Consider the following 23,974-nt stretch of genomic DNA (forward strand, 5'->3'; position numbering starts at 1 on the left):
CAAAAAGACCCAGAGGAATCAAAAGACCGTTAAGACCCACGAAGACCTTTCATGAGTCTCGATCTTTTATACAAAAAAAAAGAAAAAAAGACCCAAAAGCCCCTGAAGACACCGAAGACTTAAAAGACCCCGAAGACCCAAACACCCCAAAGACTCAAAATGCCCTTAAAGGCCCAGATGATTGAAAAAATCCCAAAGACCCAAAAGACCCTGAACACTCAAAACACCCTGACGACCCCAAAGACCATGAACGACCCAGGGGAACAAAAATACCATTAATACCCAAATGCCCCTGAAGACACTGAAGACCCAAAAGACCCAAAAGACACCAAAATGGTCAAAGATGCCTATCCCTCTTAAACGACGTGTGGTGAGGCGTGCCGAGTCACGACAATAAGAATCGTAAGGATAATTACACCTTCCCCCTCCCACCACCCTCATCCCATTCCACCCCCCTCCATCCTCCTTCTCCTTCCCCCGCCCCCTCCCCCGATCCCATCCTCCCAGCCGACTCCAAAACATCATTTTCACACATCAAAGTGTGATACATACAATGTGTAATTAAGGTAGCGAGAGGGACGTTAAACGCATGACAACTCCCCCATCCTTCAATCCCCCCACCTGTCCTCTCCCCACCCACCACCATTACTCATTCCCCCTCCTTATCCCCCTAGTCTCTTAGGGAGCGTATGATGCTTCTGCCTTGGAGTATACAGTATATAAAATAAGGCACTTCTCTGCATGTGTGTTTGTATGTACAGTCATGTGAAAAAGTACACCATGTAAAGTTTTGACTTTTTCAACATATTTCAACATGTAGCTATTTGTTCTTCATTTCAACAATATTGATAGATGAAGGTGATATAATATAACAAATATCATGAAACATTTACATTTTGTAGTCCATTGTATAATTTAAATAAACATAAATGCAAATTTTGCATGTGGAAAAAGTAAGTACACCCTTGGCTCTAATAGCTGGTATTGCCCCCTTTGGCAGAAACAACCTCAAGTAGTCGTTTCTTATAACTGTCTACCAGTCTCTGACATCGACTGGGAGAAATTTTTGCCCACTCTTCCATGCAGAATTCTTTCAGCTGTGCGATGTTTGAGGGGTTTCTTGCATGCACAGCTCGTTTCAAATCCCCCCACAACATCTCGATGGGATTTAGATCCGGGCTTTGACTTGGCCATTCCAGAACCCTCCATTTCTTTCTTTTCAGCCATTCCTTGGTGGATTTACTGGTATGTTTAGGGTCATTGTCATGTTGCAAGGTCCACCTTCGGTTGAGCTTCAACTTTCTGACAGATGGCCTCACATTATCCTCAAGCACCCTCTGGTACAATGAAGAATTCATAGTGGATTATATGATGGTGAGCTGCACAGGCCCTGATGCAGCAAAGCTGCCCCAAACCATAATATTTCCATCACCATGCTTTGCAGTTGGTATCAGGTTCTTGTGGTCAAATGCTGTCTTTGGTTTTGGCCAAACATGTCTTCTGGTACTGTGGCCAAATAGCTCTACCTTTGACTCATCTGTCCAGAGCACATTGTTCCAGAAGTGCTGGGCTTTGCCCATTCATTCATTCATTCATTCATTGGCAAACTTTAGTCTTGCCCTGATGTTCTTTCTGGACAGCAAATGTTTCCTCCTGGCACACCTCCCATGCAGATCAAATTTGTACAGCCTTTTTCTAATGGTAGACTCGTGCACTTTGACATCAACAGTGGCAAGAGCTACCTGAAGGTCCCGTGATGACATTCTGGGGTTCTTCAAGACTTCTTTCAGCATCTTGCAGTCGTGCTCTCAGGCTGAACTTGCTGGGGCGGCCTGGCCTGAACAAGTTGGCAGTTGTTTGGAATCTTCTCCACTTGTAGATGATCTTCAGGACAGTCGAATCATTGATTTCAAATTGTTTGGAGATCTTTTTAAATCCCTTCCCAGACTCGTAGGCATCTATAACCTTCTTTCTGAAGGCCTCAGAGAGCTCTTTTGATCTGGGCATGGTGACGCCGCACACTTCAACAACAAAGAGCAAACCAAACTAAATGTCTGAGGTTTAAATAAGACAGGTTCCTCCAAGATCCTCTCTAACGATGTTCTAATCATTTGCACCTGGGCTGGTGCACCTGATTCTAATTTTAGGTATTTGAAGTAGTGATAAATATAGGGGTGCAATTACTTTTTCCACATGAGAAATTTGCATTTATGTTTATTTAAATTATACAAAGGACTACAAAATGTGAATGTTTCATGATATTTGTTATATTATATCACCTTTATCTATCAATATTGTTGAAATGAAGATCAAGTAGCTGTATGTTGAAATATGTTCAAAAAGTCAAAACTTTACATGGGGTGTACTTACTTTTTCACGTGACTATATGTGTATGTATTGTTACGGGTGTCGAGGATGAGGACCTGAGTCCCAAACGTCACTCCTGACTAAGTGTGTTATAGGGTGACTAATGTCAGCGACCTTAAGTCCTATCCCCAAACCGCCGGGCCGAGGCCAGCAAGCTGGCCGAGCGGTTTTTGGAAGCTTGAAGTTTTGGTTTATGGGAAGGAGTTTAAACTGCCATACTGGCAGCTCAGGGGAGCTTGCAAACCGATCCGAAAAATGTCAAACAAACAAAATGAAACACAATAAATTTACTTAAAATAATGCAAAACGATACAATAATAAAATCATATAACTACAAGTATGACAGACTTAATTAATTAATAATGACAGATTGAAACAATTAACACAGGCCACATACAACTGATATGAAAGGCCGACACAACATCCACACACAACTCTCTAACCCAGGGAAGGGCAGGGAATGGAAGGTAAGCAAAGTAATAAAATAATAATCGCAGGGAATTTAAATAAAATGTGATTTGAGGATGGGGTTGGAATGGGGTTCAGGCCTGTTGGAAGAGCAGCTTACTCAACGTTCGTCAGAGCGGGCTTGGCAGGAACCAAGGTTCACCAACGTTCCACAATCCCCCTCTCCTGGGAAATAGCAAGGTCAAATGTTGATGAATGGACTAGAACGTCATCCATTAGACGAGACAGGATTTTCAATGCCACCCTTCCAAAACTCTGTCCATAAGCCTTTCAAATGTGGCGGGAGCATTGCACAGACCAAATGGCATAACCTTGAATTGCCATAGACCTGTTCCCACTGAAAATGCGGTATTCATGACTGGCCAGGTCGACATCAACCTGCCAGTAGCCACTCTTTAGGTCCAAAGTGCTATACCACTTCGATCCAGCTAACGCATCAAATGTCTCATCGATTCGAGGAAGAGGATATGAATCCTTTCTGGTCACATCGTTCAATTTCCTGTAATCCACACAAAATCGAACTGTCCCATCCTTCTTCCGCACCAGGACCACTGGTGATGCCCATGCTCCATCAGAGGGTTCAATTACATTCTCGGCATACATTATAGCAATTTCCTCCTCAGCAGTTTTCCTTTTTCCAAATGGTAGCCGTCTTGGCGATTGCTTAATTGGTCTTGCCACCCCCATCTCAATCCGATGGTTTACCATTTTTGTGGGGCCCAGCTTCTTACCCGCTGGCATGAACAAGTCTCGGTTACGGGCAATTAACCAGTGGACTTGTTTGGCTTGATCCTCACTGAGTCCTGCAATACTGCATTGTTCCAGATCTGCGAGTTCTTCAGGCCACTCACCATCGTCGCGCCCTGTGGGGTCCTCTACTCCGGACCTCCCATTACAATCTACCACCTCTATCCCCGACATCCAGGTAGCTAGCTGGGTGCCCGCTCTCACAACCCTTGGCTGATCGGTGGCATTTAGCACCTGTACTTGTACCCTTGTTCCTTCGGACCCTGCTAACATTCGTGCTACTGCGATTCTGTAAGTCATTGGCTCTTCCATCGGTTCCACTAGTCCCAGCGGAGATGATTCACACCGGACAGCTCGCTGAGCGATGATCAGCATTTCTGAATTTGGTGGTACAGTCACAGACACAGGCGCAATTGCACTTGCATCCTTTGGATCTTTTTCTCTCTGCTCCTCAAATAAAACCATGTCCTTTCCAATCTTCAAGCACATCCGATCAAAATCCAACTGGCAGCCATTATTGACCAAAAAATCCAATCCAATCAAGCATGGGTCACATAGTTTCGCCACCCACACCTTTGTGTTATACTGCATCCCAGCCAACCGCAAGTTGATGACTCCACTCCCGAATATTGGCACTGTCTCCCCATTGGCCAATTTCAGATGATACCCTGCTCCAGGGGCGAGTGGTTTCCATCCCTTTGTTGTGTGTCGCAGCATGTCTGGATGTACAACGGTTGCATTCGCCCCCGTATCCACAATTGCTCGAATCTGTTTCCCCTCTACTGTACAAGAAACCGACATTCTGCAGTTGTTCCCCAACTCCACTCAAATCAAGCACCATGACTGAGGCTTCCCCATTCACAGCTGGCTGTTGCCCCACACAACCGGCTACGTCTGGTTTCCCGAATGACTAGCTCCATCTCGTCTTGGGGCCTCTGATCTCCCTTCTGTGATATGGCTTAACGCCCCCCCTATCGGGGCGACTGCCGTGGATGTTTCATTTACATCCAGTCTCGGTCCCCTTCCTCCTTCGAACTCCTGTTGATGTCCATGCCACCTACACCCCAACTGCAAGTGGCCCCGTATTCCGCACCCCCAGCATGTGGGGTCCCTTCCCAGGGGATCAGAAAACACCCCCCAATCTTCAACACACAGTATGCCAATCCAGAAATGCAATGCAAATTCAAAACAGGGGAATAAATGCAAATACTTTACTCAAAATCAAGAAAAAAACACAGGGTACAACACCAAGAGCAAGATAAATCATAAGGAAAAGAAATCCCGCTGATATGCAGCGGCAAATATCAAGTAATTAAAGGACAGACAGGCGCCAAGACAAAACAGACAAGACAATTAAACGACCCACCCGGTATCCCTAGCTAATCCCAAAGGGGAGGGAGAGGGTAGCAAAATAACAAAGAAATATTCGCCAGGATATAAAGGAAATAAAAGGTAAAATACAACTGGGAGGGGAGGGGAATTCACTATTCAGGCCTGTTTCAGATGGCGTCCTAGCTGCCTCGCCCCAGCCACGTGTCCCGAGGGTGGCGCCTCCCCTCCAGTCTTCTCTTTCTCAGTGGGTGGCCTCAGACTCCACGAATGACTTGCCCAGAGCAGTTCCTGCAAGACCATGAAGCCGCGCGTTGCCTCCGGCCGGCTCAGACGAAACTTGATGAGGAGCAAAAGTTTCTGGCTCCCTCTCCCACTTCCTCATGATCGATCCCACGTGCACCGAGAAAACCCTCCTCCACCCAAATCTCTCCCTGCACCGACTGTCCCTCCAACAGGCAGCCCTCAGAAAGATTAATCAAATCCTCAAAAAGCTCACACAGGCCGGGTTGCTCATCAAAACTTGGACCATATGTTATAGATTGTCATTCCAAATTTTCCTCCATACTGTAAGCCCGAGAGCCTGGATCTTTTCCCCTCCCCCATAGTTAAACAACAACAACAACATCAGCATCATAGGTTATATATATATCCGGGTCTTGCGATTACCCGTAGTGCATTGCGATATTCAAGATGGATGCTGCGTGGGCCCGTGTGGATGGATGATAATTACGGTAGGACTAATAATCGTTGTGTTCTCGGTTAATTATTAATGTAGGATTGTTATGCTTACGTATGTAGTATTATTATTAGTATTATTATGCTTGTTGTATTAAGCGACAGACTTCGTTTTGCTTCTGTGTTGTTACAAGCTGTACTGTTCTCGCTGAATAAAGCCTACGTTGTGTGACCTAACGAATCAAGCCTATTCCATTCACTCTTTGGCTTACCACAATTTATTCAGCGAGAATTTTCATAATGGAGAAGTTCTTACATCCTGAGCGGTTTGAAGCAAACCCAAACTCCAGCAATGCTGCAAAGGAATGGAACCATTGGTACAAGACGTTCGACAACTTCTTGAGAGCAATTGAGCATCACGAACCGGAGAAGCTAACTATGCTCGTAAACTATGTAGCTCCAAGTGTGTACGAGTACATCGCTGTTTGTGAAGAATACGACACTGCCATAGAGACCTTATGAAACATGTATGTTAGAGCAAAGAATGAAGTATATGCACCGCACCTATTGGCGAGTCACCGACAACAACCGGGTGAAACCCTTGATGTATTCCTGCAGGCATTGAAGTGTTTGAGTGGAGACTGCAATTACAAGGCGGTGACTCCTGAGAAATACAAAGAGGAGTCCATCCGGGATGCTTTCATAAGTGGATTGCAGTCTCATGTCATCCGCCAACGGCTCCTCGAGAATAAAACGTTGGATCTCACGACAGCTTTTGACCAGGCTAGGGCCCTTGATCAAGCGCAGAGGTGTTCTGATGCATATACGGCACCTGTAACACCCCTGAACGCAGTCATAACCTCTTTGGTAGACAAACCTCTTAATCTGGAAGCCGAAACAAGGACTTACGACCTACTCCTCCAGATGTCTCTCAAGTAGTCGCCGCCTCTGGAAAGCAACCGAAGTGTTTTTTCTGTGGGAACTCTCGACATACTTGACAAGTTTGTCCGGCTCGGGATTCTGTGTGTAATAAGTGCGGGAAAACAGGGCATTTTGCTAAAGTATGTAGATCATCTGGGCTGAGGGCTGCAGCTATGCTCCACACCCCAACCCTAGCTACGATGTACACTGCATTTATAGGAAACCTTTCTAAGGCAACAGTTAATGTGCTTGTGAATGGTAACAAGTGGAGAGCACTTTTGGATACTGGGAGCTCGGAAAGTTTTGTGTGCCAGAGGCTGGTTAAGGCGTACAATCTGTGTGTACACCCAGGGACAGGTAGAGTATCAATGGCATCTACCTCATTGTCGACACGAATAGCTGGACATTGTTTAGTGAACCTCGAGCTGAAGGGCTGTACATACCGTGATGTTCGACTCTCCATCTTACCTGACCTATGTAGTGATGTAATTTTAGGCCAGGATTTCATGAAACATCATGAGAGTGTTACTATGCAGTTTGGGGGAGATAAACCACCACTCTCTGTCTGTGCGCCAGCTACCCTCACCATACCACCTCCACCACTTTTCGCCAATCTCACTCACAATTGTAAGCCCATTGCTGTTAGATCAAGAAAGTACAGTGCACCAGACAGCTGTTTCATTTAGTCAGAAACGAGGTGGTTGCTCGAAGAGGGCATTATTGAGCCCAGCACCTCGCCCTGGCGAGCTCAAGTTGTAGTTACAACGAATGAGCGACACAAAAGGTGGATGGTGATTGATTATTCGCAGACAGTCAACCGCTTCACGCAACTAGATGCCTACCCACTACCAAAGATAGACAATTTGGTCAACAAGGTAGCGCAGTATCAACTATACAGTACTATCGACCTGAAGTCCGCTTACCACCAGGTCCCTATCAAAGATGGAGACAAACCGTATACTGCCTTTGAGGCGTGTGGGCAGTTGTATCAATTCACAGGATTCCATTCGGGGTGACAAAAGGAGTCGTCTGTTTCCAACGGGTGATAGATCAGTTTATTGCAGATAACGGACTGTCTGATACCTATGCTTACCTGGATAACATTACTGTCTGTGGCAAAAGTAAGGAACAGCATGACAATAATCTTCACAAATTTCTCGAGGCTGCCAAGAAGTTCAACATAACCTTCAACCTTGATAAATGCTCGTTCTCTGTAGCCTCAGTTGATCTCCTGGGATATACAATCTCGAATGGGTTAATTAGGCCCGACCCAGAGAGACTTCGGTCACTCTGTGATCTTCCCCTGCCAGTGGATAAGGGGTCTCTGCGTTGTGCACTGGCTATGTTTTCGTACTACTCACAGTGGATTGTTAACTACTCGAAGAAGGTAGGCCCCCTTGTTCAGGTCGGTTCTTTTCCTATGTCTAATGCAGCCCAACAAGCTTTCATTGATCTGAAAGCAGAGGTGGAGAAATCGGTGGTTAATTCTATTGATGAGTCTGTTCCGTTTGTTGTTGAGACAGATGCTCCTGACATTGCGATAGCTGCCACTCTTAACCAAGTCGGGAGACCCGTGTCATTTTTTTCTAGGACACTGAATGCGAGTGAACGCAAACATTCTTCAGTGGAGAAAGAGGCGTATGCCACTGTTGAATCAGTGCGTAAGTGGCGACACTATCTGACTGGACGCCATTTCACCCTGATCACTGATCAGAAGTCTGTAGCCTTCATGTTTGACTCAAAGCAATCGGGAAAGATCAAGAATGATAAAATACAAAGATGGAGGATTGAACTTTCCTGCTACAACTTTGATATGCAGTTCCGACCTGGGAGCGAGAACATAGTGGCAGACACTTTATCCAGAGCATACTCCTCGGCAATCAGTACAGATACCTTAATCGAACTGCACAATTCTCTCTGCCACCCCGGCACTACAAGGATGGTACATTTCGTAAGAACTCAGAATCTTCCCTTCTCTGTCGAGGAAGTGAAGAAGATAACGGCCTCCTGTCCAGTGTGTGCCGAGTGCAAACCAAGATTCTACCAACCGCAACAGTCACATTTGATAAAAGCTACACAACCCTTTGAAAAGCTCAGTATGGATTTCAAGGGGCCCTTACCATCATCTACCGCTAACTGCTACATGCTTACTGTGATAGATGAGTTCTCTCGCTTCCCATTTGCTTTTCCTTGTCCCGACATGACAACTTGCACTGTGATTAAATGTCTTAGTCAACTCTTTGCTATAATTGGTATGCCTGCTTATGTACATTCTGACAGGGGGAGTTCCTTTATGTCGTCAGAATTGAAGTACTTCCTATACGACCGCGGTGTCTCGACCAGTCGCACCACCCCGTATAATCCTGGAGGGAACGGCCATTGTGAACGTTACAATGGTGTGATTAGGAAGAATATTACTCTGGCTCTCAAATCACGAGGGCTACCAACTCCTCAAAGGGAGAACGTTCTGGCAGACGCCTTGCATTCTATACGTTCTCTACTCTCGACTGCTACAAATGCTACTCCACACGAGCGTTTATTCAATTACCAACGATGGTCTACAAGTGGCTGCTCAATTCCGAAATGGCTATCCTCACCTGGACCTGTTCTCTTGAAACGTCACATGAGACAATCGAAGTATGACCCCGTCATTGAGGAGGTAGAACTGCTTGAGGCTAACCCTCAGTATGCCCATGTGCGCTCCCCTGGCAGTAAAGAGACAACTGTGGCTCTGCATGACCTGGCACCATGTGGTAAGGTCCAAAACTCTGGTGGCTTAGATCCCCCTGTTCAAAAACCACCTGGACTGGACACAGACGCAACCCCGGGGGATCTGTCACACGATCAGCTCATGAGTGGTAATGAAGATACTACCAGCTTCTTAGATGTTGGAAGCTCTCCGAAGGAGGTTCCTAATGCTCCTCCACTGCGCAGATCAGGGCGAGACAGAAAACCACCTGTTCACCTAAATCTGTAGGGGTTTACTCACTTATTAGTCCCCTACCAGTGTACACCGGAGGGGACTATAGGTTTGCACGCCGTCCCTCCGTACGTCAGTCCATCACGCAAAGAACAGTTTTCCGGACTTTATTTTCTAAACCCTTAATGCTAATGATTTCAAACTTGGCACATGGTTTCCTCATGATACGTTACAGATCAAGTTCGAACTTCAGGACGTTTCGATCATTTTTGACAAAGTTATGGCACTTTGAACTTTGGGAATTCTGATAATTCTGATGATCCTTAACTCAGTGCCATTTTAAGTTTTAATTTCCTTTAAGAAAGATTTTCTCTGCAATAATTGAACCTGGACCTGGTGTTGGGCTAGCGGCTAGGGTGCCGGCTTAGGATCCAAGGATCCTGGGTTCGAATCCCGGTCGATTGCTGAATTAACGCCAGGGGGGTTGACTCAGCCTGTTCATCCTTCCGAGGTCGGCTAATTGAGTACCAGTTCACTGGTAATTCCCTGTTTGTCGTTAAAGGCGGCAAAAAGGGTTGGCGTCAGGAAGGGCATCCGGCCGTAAAACATTGCTTCAAAAAGGGGACCGAAAAACAACAACAACCACGATTCCCGAAAAAGGCCAACTGCTTTGCAGGGAAAAATGGCCTCTAAAGGTGGTTTTTTTTATTTTTTATAATTGGACCGATTGAGATCAAATTTTCACCATAGGAGGGACTCGGTCTGTAGAATATTTTAATGGTAATTATGACGTCACAGGTCACGTGGTTCGGTCGCCATATTGTTTTTCGTGAAAACACGAAAACCCCTTTTTCTCTGCAACGGCTGAACAGATCGAGGCCAAACTTTGCAGGCGGAATCGCATACCCATGACGAACAAAAAAGTCAGCAAGCATGACGTCATGCGTCACATGGTTTCAGAATTATGACGTTTTTAAGCATGAACCTTTAAAACCGAGCTCCTCCCTCATTTTTGATCCAATCGAGGGGAAACTTCACAGTTCTGTTCAGCATGTCAATCTACTAAAATATCCTTTTGGAATTTGTGATAGGGCACGTGGTTTGGCAGATATCGTTAATTAAACGAAAATATTTAAAAAATGGATATCTCTTGTTAGTCCCCTACGGGTGTACACGCCGTCCCTCAGTCCGTCAGTCTGTCAGTCCGTCAGTCAGTCCGTCACGCAAAGAACAGTTTTCCGGACATTTTTTCTAAACGCTTCATGCTAATGATTTCAAACTTGGCACATGGTTTCCTCATGATACGTTACAGATCAAGTTCGAACTTCAGGACGTTTCGATCATTTTTGACAAAGTTATGGCACTTTGAACTTTGGGAATTCTGATAATTCTGATGATCCTTAACTCAGTGCCATTTTAAGTTTTAATTTCCTTTAAGAAAGATTTTCTCTGCAATAATTGGACCGATTGAGATCAAATTTTCACCATATGAGGGACTCGGTCTGTAGAATATTTTAATGGTAATTATGACGTCACAGGCCACGTGGTTCTGCCGCCATATTGTTTTTCGTGAAAACACGAAAACCCCTTTTTCTCTGCAACGGCTGAACAGATCGAGGCCAAACTTTGCAGGCAGAATCGCATACCCATGACGAACAAAAAAGTCAGCCAGCATGACATCATGTGTCATATGGTTTCAGAGTTATGACGTTTTTTAACATGAACCTTTAAAACCGAGCTCCTCCCTCATTTTTGATCCAATCAAGGGGAACTTCACAGATCTGTTCAGCACGTCAATCTACTAAAATGTCCTTTTGGAATTTTCGATAGGGCACGTGGTTTGGCAGATATCGTTAATTAAACGAAAAAAAGAAAAAAAGAAGGATATCTATTGTTTATTCTAGAGTTCTCCTCAAGCCGCACCGCGCGCCCTCAGCCTCGTCTCGTGAACGTCAACAGCGCGACACAGCGCGCGCTTTCGGGAGGGCGGAGCCAAGCCGAGCAACATAATAATATATATATACACATCGATCATTGATCGTGAACCGGAAAATATAATAAATTACTGATATTTAGTGACTCGAAAGGTTCTTTATCAACAATTTATTTTCTCGTGCTTCTGCTGACCTGTCTGCAAGGTGTATACATCGAAGTCCCAAGTGCGAATCACAGGTGAGCCTGTCCTGAGGTAATTAGCGATTGGGAACGATTCAGAACCTGTGGGTAAATAACCCGTGGTAATTTCCCCAACAGTTTTCCGGACGACAGACTGCCGGTAGGGGACATGTATTGCAGCGCAATACTCAGAATGCTTGTTATTTTGAGAGGGGAGAGAATGTTATAGAATATAGATTGTCATTCCAAATCCTCCTCCATACTGTAAGCCTGAGAGCCTGGATCCTACCCCTCCCCCATAGTTAAACAACAACAACAACATCAGCGTCATAGGTTATATATATATCCGGGTCTAGCGATTACCCGTAGTGCATTGCGATATTCAAGATGGATGCTGTGTGGGCCCGTGTGGATCGATGATAATTACGGTAGGACTAATAATCGTTGTGTTCTCGGTTATTAATGTAGGATTGTTATTAGTATTATTATGCTTGTTGTATTAAGCGACAGACTTAGTTATGCTTCTGTGTTGTTACAGGCTGTACTGTTTTCGCTGAATAAAGCCTCCGTTGTATGACCGAACGAATCAAGCTTATTCAATTCACTCTTCGGCTTACCACACCACACCATACATGCTACGTTCGTTTTCGCCTTTCTCCACCGACCTGACGCTGCCTCTTCCTCCTCTTCCTCCCTTCATTCTTTTTTTTCTTTTCTTCCCAGAGGTTCTCTCTCTTTTCAATTATGTCGAGCTCCGGTGGGAGGGAGAAGGTCGATAAGGAAGATATTTGTTTGTTTTTTAACAAAAGAATAAAAATAAAGTCGAAACGGAAGGAAGAAAGAAAAGACCAAATCTGGTTTCACAGCCGGTCCGGAATTTCACATAAGATACACCCCAAACGATCACAGCTTCTCGTCATTGCAAGCCCAACCCCACGAGTGTACAATCATTAAACAATCCACCCCACGAGTGTACAATCATTAAACAATTCACCCCACGAGTGTATGTATGCGTGCGTGTGTGTATGTGTGTGTGTATGTATATATGTATGTGTGTGTTTGTGTATATGTGTGTGTGTGTGTATATATGTGCGTGTGTATATATGTGCGTGTGTATATATGTGCGTGTGTATATATGTGCGTGTGTGCGTGTATATATATGTGTGTGTATGCATGTATGCGTGTCATGTGTATGTAGACCTATGTGTGTGTTTGTGTGTGTATGTGTGTATGTATGCGTATGTATACACGTTTGAAAATCATAGAAAAAACTGGGCTGGGCCGATCTCCACCTAAATTTTGCGTATGTGTTGATTGTACCCAGGGTCAACCGTCAGGCCATGGGCACAAAAGGGGTAGAAATTGTGTATGTATTAGATCGACAGCATAGCGTAGTATGGACAGTGTTCGGATTTAGACTAGGATTTTGTGTGTTAAGTGGGGTCACGTTAGTGTAAGATTGTCTTGTGTAATGTGCGTTATAAGAAGGGTGAAGCTTCAAAAAATTATTAGAGTGGGGTTAAAGGAGAACGGACACAACCAAAACAACTTTGCAGATTTCGAAACGTAAACATATCTTAAACACTTCTATTGAGTTCATTTCACAAATATCTTCGCGGTTTTATTAGAATTTGTCAAAATATCGCCGAACAAGCAAAATCAGTTTTGTCAAAACTGCAAACCGGAAATGACGTTTGCGAAGTAACCCAGTTTTTCGTTCTTAAAGCTTTGTTGGCTTCGTGACGATCAGAACATCGCTTTGTTTTCGCTACGATCAGTTGGAATCGTTCCCAGTCGTTGTGTGGCTGCTGCTAGTGCATGCCCGTACGTGCGGGGAGGTAGGTACGTGGACATACGTACGTACCAAAAATAAGGCCTCACTGTCCGGAAGTTCGCATATCGCAGTTACGATTAATCGCAAATTAGTTTTAATGGCCAAGTATTCAATTTTCAAACCGCGAGGCAGAAACAACAAACACACGCGGTTCCTTCGCTGTCGCTTGACCGTACGTGCAAAGAAAAATTAAAATTTGAATCGTTCTTTCGGTCTTCGTTCTCGTCCTTCGCCGTTCCTTCGCTCTCGTTCTTCGCTGTTCCTTCGTTCACGTACAAAACGTATGTGTTTGCTAAATAAATGGCCATAACTTGGTAACCACTTGTCTGATTAATAGCAAACCTTGAAAAGGCACATCCTCAGGTCCCCAGCAATATACCTGGCAAGTTTCACTTAGATCGGACCAGTGGTTGTCGAGAAACAGCGGTCACAGACAGACATACACTCAGACAGGCACACAGAGATTGCTTGCATTATAGAGAGTGCTATAATGATACAATTACAACTGATACACCTGCAGTGCTGCACTAAGTCAATAAAGTCGTATTTCGTTTCTGTGTTTCTATCCATTTCTTGCCTCACGGCACCGAACATTAATTAAATATTAGTTATGTATTCCACTGACCAGAAAAAGAAACTTTTTCAATTAAAAAAGAGACATAAAAATGAATACCATTCAGTATTTTGGAGGCGCCCGAGATCAAAATCGATCGCCATTGTGTCTGTGTCCGACGATTTCTCTTCTTCACTCAGGACGGTATGGTTCGAATCTGTATGGGAGAATCGAGTGTGATTCCCCAAGATTATTAACTTTCTCTTCATTTTCCGCATCAGATTGGTCAGAAATATCGCTGATATCCAGACTTACGCAACTATCGGAGTCGGTGTTTGCCATTGTTTACTATTGCGGTCACATCAGCTTCCTCCGATGACGTCACGATGATGATGATAGTCATCACCAGATGCGAGAGAAATCGTCTGCTATTGGCATTTTAAAACTCGGATATCTCACGATTCACGCATGCTAGAGCAACAATTTTTGCGCCAAACTTAAACTTTTTTGTTGCGTGCTCGGCACCGCTTAACAACATGGCGGTCTCCGTGGAAGCGATGCTATCGTGGTACTCGGGCCAATGCTGTCCGGGACGTCGTTTCCAGTTTTACTCGATCCTCTTGTGCCAATATTTCCCCAAATTAATTAATTGTGTTAGCAGCGGCGACAGAGTAGGAGGAGGAGGGAAAGAAAAATAAAAAAATGGGGAGTCAAAAGGAGGAGACCCTGCCAAGATTATTTATGGACCCCACCACTGTGCATTTTTGGTTGGAGGGAGAGGGGGAGTTGGGGGTTTCCATGTTTGTGGATCTTGAAGAATTAGGGCGAAAAGTAAAAGTAACAATAAAAAAAATGAAATGCACGTTTTGATATTACTCGCAGAGTACCCACACTCTGGGTGGGCAGAGTAGAGTTTGCACGTTAGTTGCTGAAAAGAGTATAGTCTGTATATTGCAATAAGTCTCTTGATGTTTGTGTTGTGTGTGTTTAAAGGTAATTAAAGGGTGTAAAGGTCTTAAAGGTCTAAGAGTTTAAAGGGGTGCAAAGGGTATATAAGGGACTTGAGGATTCTAATCATCTAAAAAGTATGTTTCAATGGCAGTTATAGAGTTAAAAGGGGGCCAAAGAGTTTTACGGGTCTGTGGGGTTTAAGGGGTCCAATTGGTCAAACGGGTTTAACCCTAGATATGTCTACCCTTGGGTGTAACCTTCCGTACAAAATGGGTATACCCAGGGATGGGTACGCCTATCTCGGGTTAAAGGGTCTCAAGGGTGTAAAATTTTAAAGGCGTCTAAAGGGGTCTAAGCAGTCTAATGGTCTGAATGTTGAAAAGGTATGTTGCAATGGCACGTAATTAATGGACGTTGCCATGGATCAACTGACGTTAAAACAGTACGTAATTCATAGACAAGCAGGGTAAACCTCTCCGACGGGTTGTAGTTGTCTCACCTCAAATGAGCAACTTTTTTGGAGTAACTTTTAGACAGAGAGACATGAATGATACCCTATAGGGGAGGCACGAAGGGTCATGCTATTATCTTCTCTGGGGTATATAGATTACAGTATATCTATGCTCAGGTATGTTCATCTGCGGTGGATGCAATAAGCAAAGATTGCCTCATGGATGTTGAGATTCTTCCAAATTTCTTTCAGTTTAGTGTTAAACAGAAGTAGCGAATGTTTAAGAAGGTTATCATTCGCCTTTGTGGTTTATAAAACTTTTTACTCCTCGCATGCTTGCCCCACAAAAAGCAATTTATACACGTGGGGAGAGGGGATATTACGTATTTGGATTAATATTGTTATGTAATAACATTAACATTATGCTGTTATCATAATGTTGATATTACTTTAGTGATTGCAGGAGGCCTTGGAGAAACGCCACGATAAGCTATCTTAACACGGATATACAACTTAACGTTGATTTCGCCCGAGTCAGAAAAGCCCTTTGTGGACAAGGGCAGGTGAAGTCGCTGCAACCCCCATCGTGCGTCCCTTAGTCCTCCTGTGTGGTCGAGATTGGATAAGTAACGACCGAATGTATTTCGGTCAAAAATAGACAGACAGACAGACACCAAATTGTGTATTTTAGAATGACTAGTGCAGATCGGCTCGCTACACTCACCTCGCCACGCGTCGCTACTGCGGCACAGGCTTGTTTTTAACTTGGGATCAGAGGTTGGTGACTGTTCCATGGAATGCTCCCTACGCCAGCCTCAATTTGAAATAAGTGTCAATGTTGTCAATAGCACTTCCAGTTACACCCATTTTAGCCTTTGAAGGGCGAAGAACTCGCTCCTCATTGTATCCATCAACTACTCCTTGGCCACAAGCTGTTGATATTTCTATGATGGCTGATGCTTAGGCCATGGTCGTGCAATTTCTTTATCAGATCCCAACTTCTCATTTTGTTGTGGACAAAGAGACACAAGAAAATTGGAAATGGAGCTTCTCCGGCTTTGCTGCGCGGAGCTCGCGTTGTGGCGCTTGATTTCCTTTCACAGAATTATATATCAAGAGCTGTCCGAGAGATAAAGCAAATTTTTGTCTTCCACCATTTTGTGAAATTTGTTGTTTGATATTCATTGCATCAGTGTTTGTTTACTAACTGCATGAGAGACAAGCAGGTGCTGCCTCTTTCTCACATTCTTCCGGGAATGTTCCATTGAACTGAAAGTTCCTGTCGAAAACATCTTCTCGAGACAGAAAAAACAACATTTTGTTGAATCTGACGAACTGCAGCTGCTTTCCTGTAGTGTTTCTTGAGGCATGTTAAAATGAAGGCAGAATCTGGTGTTAACTCCTTATCAGCCATATTTGTCTGAAATCTTTGTGTCTTGCAGGGCTTTGGCGTGCAGTTTCTTGGTAGCAGCATGTCTGAGCTGGTTTACCAGTAGGCCTCCCTCTGTTCACAGAAAAAAGCAGGTGTCCATGGTGCGTTGCATCACAACAGAGTCTTCTTTTCTTTGGGCTAACAACATCACTGACGTTATAAGCCTTCCGTTTCCATAGCATTCGTTTGATTCTTTTTTTTTTTGATTGTCTATTCTATCAAAGCAAGTGTTTTGCCAAACTCCAAAACCATCATCGAGTCTCGCAAGGCGAATGTTCATGGACAACTGTTGAAACTTTTCCAACGTCTTCAGATTATGTGCAACAGTTTTGTTAGCAACAGCGCTACCAGTGTTCCCTGTCTTGTGGACTTTGTGTCATCCACCAGGTTTTCATCTGTCTCACTCCGACAAAGAACGCATATGATGGTACGCTGGTACAGTCCGTTGATGGCAGTGGTGTTTCTCTTGCACTTGTCTGTCCACATGATCATATGTCAAATAGCTTCACCAATTTTTAAAGGAATAAAACTAAAACTAGAAAGCATCTGAAAATGCAAAGCCCGTCCGCAATCATTTGTATCAGACGTCTTCTTCTTCTTTTTCTTTTTCTTCTGTATGCTCAAAATAACGAAAGCAGGAAAAAAAAAAATGCAAAACAGAAATTGTTGATTTTATGCAGCCTTGACCTTTCAGCTTTAGATAAAAAAAAAAAAATCAGCTCCTAGCCCAACAACCAAATTCTTTATATTTCAGGTCAATTGGACAAAAATTGACAGTTTTTTTGCAACCTTTGTCTTTGACCTTTTGATCTAAAAAACCCCCCCACAATCGACTCCTATCTTTTGATTAGTGAACCAATTCCATGACCCCATATGCAAACTATTTAAATTTCAGGTCAGGTGAAAATAGGTGATTTTACGCAACCGTGACCTTTGACCTTTTCATCTAAAAAAAAAAAAGCAGCTTCTAGCTTTTGATTGTTGAACTAATTCAGTGACCCACCCAATATGCAAATGCTTAAAATTTCAGGTCAATCAGATGAAAATTGACCATTTTATGTGACGCTGACCTTTTAAATATTTTTTTTGGATACAAGATCGAGGCTCGTGAAAGAGCTAACATTAATCACACAAAAATTCAAACCGACACATAAAACACAAAAAAATAAGGGGAGCGGTAGACAAGATGGGGAGAGAGGGGGAAGGACACAAACACAACATTTGAGAGCAGGGACATTGGGAGAAGTGTGGGGGGAGGTGGGAGAGGTATAAAACATATGAACACTGCAAGGACTTCCAGGAAAGAAGTTGGAATTTAAAAAAAAGAAAGAAAAAAAAAGAAAAAAAAAAAGTGTGTCTGGGGTGAATTAGCAGGGGTAGAAAAGATCAAGGTTTTGGATGGGGGAAGATAAGAGATGGTGGTGAACAGCTGTTTTAAAGACCTGGAGGGAGGAGTGGGATTGAAGGGAGTGGGGGAGTTTGTCCCAGAGGCGGGAGAAAAGGGGAATGAAAGAGTGAAGGTGAGCAGAGAGCCTAGATTTTGGCAGTTTAACCATAAGAGTGTTGCAGATCAAATGTGCGACCTGAAGGAATATTGGGGGGACAGAGCACAGAGAGAGCTGGGGGAGCAAGGCCGGAGAGGAGTCGGGGAAGGATTTCGCATGACGGAGGATGCCCAGTCGGCGACTGGCTTTGGAGGCCAGCTTGGAAATGTGGTTTTCCCAAGAAAGATCATGGCAGATAGTGAGACCCAAAAGCTTGAGCGACAGAACTTCTTGGAGAGGATTGTTGAGAAAGTAGATGGGAGGTTTTCCAGTCGGTCCTTTCCGAGAGACATCGTAAGAGTGTGAGATTTGTCAGGATTGAAAGACATGTTACACTTGTTTGACCAGTCTGTGATTTTGTCCAGGTCTGCAGAGAGTGAGGAGGCTGCAGACTACCGATCTGAGGGATGAGGAATGGAGCGGCAGATAGTAGAGTCATCAGCAAAGAGATAGAGAGGATTTTCCAGAGAGTCGTAGAGATCATTGATGAAGTCCAGAAATAGCACAGGGCCCAGAACACTACCTTGGGGAACTCCAGCCAGAACAGGACAGGGGAGATGAGAGTAATCTATTCAAGGCCACACGTTGCCTACGACCAGAGAGGAAGTCCGTAAGCCATGAGTGGAGATTTCCATGGATACGATAGGAGGAGAGTTTGGTGAGCAGAGCTGGGTGCCAGACCGTATCGAAGGCACGTGATATGTCAAGTGAGACGGCTCTGATTTCCTGTTTGGCATTGAGGACCTCCATCCATTGTTGAGACAGCAGAAGCAACATGTCCAGAGTAGAATGACCTGGTCTGAATCCAAATTGATTATCAGAGATCAAGCCATTGGAGAATAGGAAGGATTTGATATCTGAAGCAATGATGGATTCCATGACTTTGCTGATAATTGGAAGCAGGCTGATTGGTCTGTAGTTGCAAGGATCTGTTTTTGCACCTTTTTTGTGTAAAGCGGTAATGTTTGCTGATTTCCAAGATGCTGGCAGATGACCTTGAGCAAAAGAGAGGGTGAAAAGAACAGAGAGAGGGTGAGATGGAGTGGCAGAGCAGGATTTTAGGACCCGTGGGCTGATGCCGTCTGGTCCAGTTGCAGAATCAGAGTCGAGGTTTGACAAAAACTTCTCCACCTTGTCAGGAGAGAAGGACACAGAGTCCAGGAGCAGTTGGGTTCGACTGGGAAAGGTGGGAACAGAGAGAGATGGGTTTGGGACACAAGATTTTGAGGCAAACACAGAGTTGAGGCATTTGGCTTTGTCACGTGCGGTGTCAACTGTGTAGCCATTTGAGGTAAGGGAGGGGATGGAGGGGGAACAAACACTAGAAACGGATTTGACGAGATGCCACCAGGATTTGGAGGAAGGAGACAGGTTTGAGAGTTCAATCTTGAGTGTGGAGAGATAGTGCTTCATGGCACTCCTGAGGATAGAGACACACTTGTTTCGAGCTTGGTGGAAGGAACTGAGATTGCCTTCAGTTGGATTTGCCTTCCAAGAGGCAAAGGCAAGTTGTTTCAGGGCAACTGCCTCACCACAAGATTCAGTGTACCATGGACGGGAGGAAGGGTAAGACAACTGAAGATGAGATGGGATAAATCTGTGCATGAGAGAGAGGGAGCAGTTTGCTTTGGAAGAATTCCCAGGAAGAATTGATGTCAGAGGCAGTAGAGATGGGAGACCAGTGCAGATGATTGATGGCTGCTTGCAGCCCGTGCCAGTCGGCCTGAGTGAAATGCCAGACTCGTCGGCGCTGAGGAGGCTCTCTGAGAATGGCCAGAGAGATGTCCACTTTAACAAGCACATGATCAGAAGAACTGATTGGAGCAGAAGAAGAGCAGCAGACATTTGCAGGGAAGTTAATCATAACCAAGTCCAGAAGATAAGATACTCCATTGACTGAGATCCGGTTTGGGAAATTGACAGATTGTGTCAGTCCCAATGAGTCGCAGAAGTCCTTTGCTGAGGTGCCATGGCTGGTGATAGATGAACCCACACCCAGCCAGCTGGCATGATGACAGTTGAAGTCGCTACATATGAGGAAGAGAGTTTGGATGAGTTGATAGAAGTTGGTCCATGTTGTCCGACAGCGAAATGTAAATGGAGTCATCACTGTTTGGAGGACGGTACAGAACACATATGAACAAAAGGTGGGAGCGGAGAGGAAGCCATAGCCAGAGGTACTCCTGGGGGTGGGGTGGAGAGAGGGAAGTGCAGGGAGAGTGAGGAAGAGAGTTTTTGATAAAGACAGCCACCCCACCACCAGGACGAGGCTCAGGTCTATCGTACCGGAGGAGGGAGTAACCAGGAAGAGATATTAAGGAATCAGAGACATCTTGAAGGAGGAAAGTTTCTGTTAAGCAGATCAAGTCTGGATTGTCAGAAGCAACCTGAATGGAGAGATCAATCAGGTTTGAGCGAAGGCCCCGGATGTTTGAGGTCCATACCGTTAATGAGGACAGAGGGGGAGCATCGGGTGCAGGACAGAGGAGGGGTGGGGTAGGGTCAGATGAAGGATGAGAGGGGGAGGTAGAAAGAGCAGTTGATAGTGTGTCAGAGATTACAGAAGAGTTACAAGAAAGGTAAGGATGAGAGGACGAAAGGCTTGATGGTGATGGGATGAGGCACAGTGAGGGGTTGTTTGCTGGGGGGCAGAGGAAAGTAGAAGGTTGGGGGAGGTGGAGGTATGAGATAGAAGGGAGATGAAGTGGGGAGGAGGCAGCTTTGAGAAGGAGGTGGGAGGAGGGAGAATTTGGGAGGGATGGTTGGGGGGGAGATTTGAAGGGGAGGGGTTGGGGGGGAGTTTTGAATGGGAGGGGCAAGGGGGGAGTTTAGGAGGGGAGGGGCAAGGGGGGAGCTTAGGAGGGGAGGGGCAAGGACGGAGATTTGGAGGGGAGGGGCAAGGGGGGAGTTTAGAAAGTGGATGATTAATGAAAGATGAACATTTATAACAAATTGGGTTTGTTGTGATTTTAAGTTAGCGATCTGTTTAAGAACGATGGAGGAGGGGTGGAATGAATGAGAATTTTGAGCATGTAGTGAGAAATAATTATAAGAGATTGAATATTTTTTTGAAATGGAATGAGTTGAAGAGGAAATTGAAAGGAGCCTTTTAAATAGGAAGAAAAACAGCATGTTGTAATATACGACTGAATAAAACATTCCAGGGGAAAGTTTAAACATATTTAAACAGAACCGTGAAGAACAATCTTCTATTCACAAAAATAGCAATGGGGAGAGGGAGCCTCGAGGGACAACCACAAGTCACTTGAACAGGGCAAAAGGTGGAAGGCAGGGCGATAATGGGGGCGGGGTGGGACAGCGCACGTGGACGCACACGATGGGACAAAAGCACACGAGGAGAAAAGGAAATCAGTTTTTTTTTTGGGGGGGTGGGGGGGGGGGGGGGTTACAACGTTAGACAAAGAGTAGATGTTTGGTGAAGTTTGGGGGAGAAGGGAAAATCAAAAAACCTAGCAAAACCAGCGCAGGAAGAAACAAACTTCGACGGGGGAAGCCTGAGGCTGCAAGGCCTCACACGCCGCAAGGCAAACAGAAACGAATAATTTATGAAAGATAAACACCGATAAACTTCCAAGGGACACACTATAGGTTCACACACCGAAAGATAAAATACAGTTTCGACAAAATACAATTGTGAACAGAGTTGACTTTGAAAACGTGGAGGCCGTGTGGAGCTTTGAAAATCCGTGACGTCGTCTCCAGATCTTGCGAGACCCTTTGACCTTTTGACCAAATTATTTATTTGACTTCTCCGTATTGTCATAATAAACCTTTGTTGAAATTTTGATGACAGAACTCAAATGGTAAATTGAATTTTCAGGTCAATTGGATAAAAATGGATGATTTTAGTTGACACTGACCTTTGACCTTTTGACAAAGTAATTAATTTGCCTTTTCCATATTATCATAATAAAGTTTTGGCGAAAATTTGATGACAAAACTCAAATGGTAAAAAAGTTACGGTACACACACACACACACACACACACACACACACACACACACACACACGCACACGCACACGCACACGCACACACACACACACCTGTCTCCTGCTTTGCAGGGGATGGGATAATAAAGATGCCAGAAAGTCCAAAATAGTACAAGGCATTTCTGTACAAATAGGATGAAGTGTCTGCGAAGTTTCCTGAGGATACATTAAATGGTTTATAGTTCTCGCCTGGAAACGAAAATGTTCGCACAGAGACAGACAGACAGTCACAAAGCACCAGACAGACAGACAGACAGACAACAGGCCAGCAGGTTGTTTCCTGATCATATAATGAAGAGTAAGCTTCAATGTACCTATGTGCCAAAGGGCATATTTTTTACTTTGAAGTGCACAATTTTTTCCTGTACGACCTACACTATTACATAGGACCACCGAAAGAGACAAACGGGTGGGGGCTGCAGGTAGCCAATCAAGGCTGTCGGCCCGCTGTTACCATGCAAGGGCAACCAATGGGAAATCTCACAGCTCAGTGAACTGTTTCACTCTGGGACTCGCTCTGCTCTGGGACTCGCTCTGCTCTGGGACTCGCTCTGCTCTGGGACTCGCTCTGCTCTGGGACACACTCTGCTTTGAGACTCGCTCTGCGTTGGGACTCGCTCTGCTTTGAGACTCGCTATGCTTTTGGGACTCGCTATGCTTTTGGGACTCGCTCTGCCCTGGGACTCGCTCTGCCCTGGGACTCGCTCTGCCCTGGGACTCGCTCTGCCCTGGGACTCGCTCTGCCCTGGGACTCGCTCTGCCCTGGGACTCGCTCTGCCCTGGGACTCGCTCTGCTCTGGGACTCTCCCTGCTCTGGGACTCACGCTACTTTGGGACTCACTCTGCTTTGTGACTCGCCCTGCTCTGGGACTGGCCTTGCTCTGAGACTCGCTCTGCTCTGGGACTCGCCTTGCTCTGAGACTCGCCCTGCTCTGGGACTCGCCTTGCTCTGAGACTCGCTCTGCTCTGGGACTCGCCCTTCTCTGGGACTCGCTCTGCTCTGGGACTCGCTCTGCTCTGGGACTCGCTCTGCTCTGGGACTCGCCCTGCTCTGTGATTCGCTCTGCTCTGGGACTCGCCCTTCTCTGGGACTCGCCCTGCTCTGGGACTCGCACTACTCTGGGACTCGCTCTGCTCTGGGACTCGCTCTGCTCTGGGACTCGCTCTGCTCTGGGACTCGCTCTGCTCTGGGACTCGCTCTGCTCTGGGACTCGCTCTGCTCTGGGACTCGCTCTGCTCTGGGACTCGCTCTGCTCTGGGACTCGCTCTGCTCTGGGACTCGCTCTGCTGCTGTTTTCTTGGGCGGTGAACTGACCTGTGCAGATGTCTTCTGCCATCCTGGCTGCCCTACCTGACTCGAGAGCAGCATTTCCCAACCTGGGGGAAGTTTCCCCCTGTGGGGAAATTTTAGGATTCCAGGGGGAAACTTATTCCAAGGGAAATACAATATTAGCATTCGTGTAATATTGTGCTTTCGTGAATAAATCTCAAATCTTTAATTATTTTGTTCTTCGACTTTTTACTTAACATAATCATTTATAACATCGTCGGTAAATAAAAATTTATATACAATAAATTTTTTAAATCAAATTTATATGTGTGAGTGTGTATGTGTGTCTGTGTGTGTGTGTAGGTTTGTATGTATGTGTAGGA

This window comes from Myxine glutinosa, chromosome 5 (assembly GCF_964187855.1).
Source record: "Myxine glutinosa chromosome 5, kmMyxGlut1.1, whole genome shotgun sequence".
Classification (NCBI taxonomy): domain Eukaryota; kingdom Metazoa; phylum Chordata; class Myxini; order Myxiniformes; family Myxinidae; genus Myxine; species Myxine glutinosa.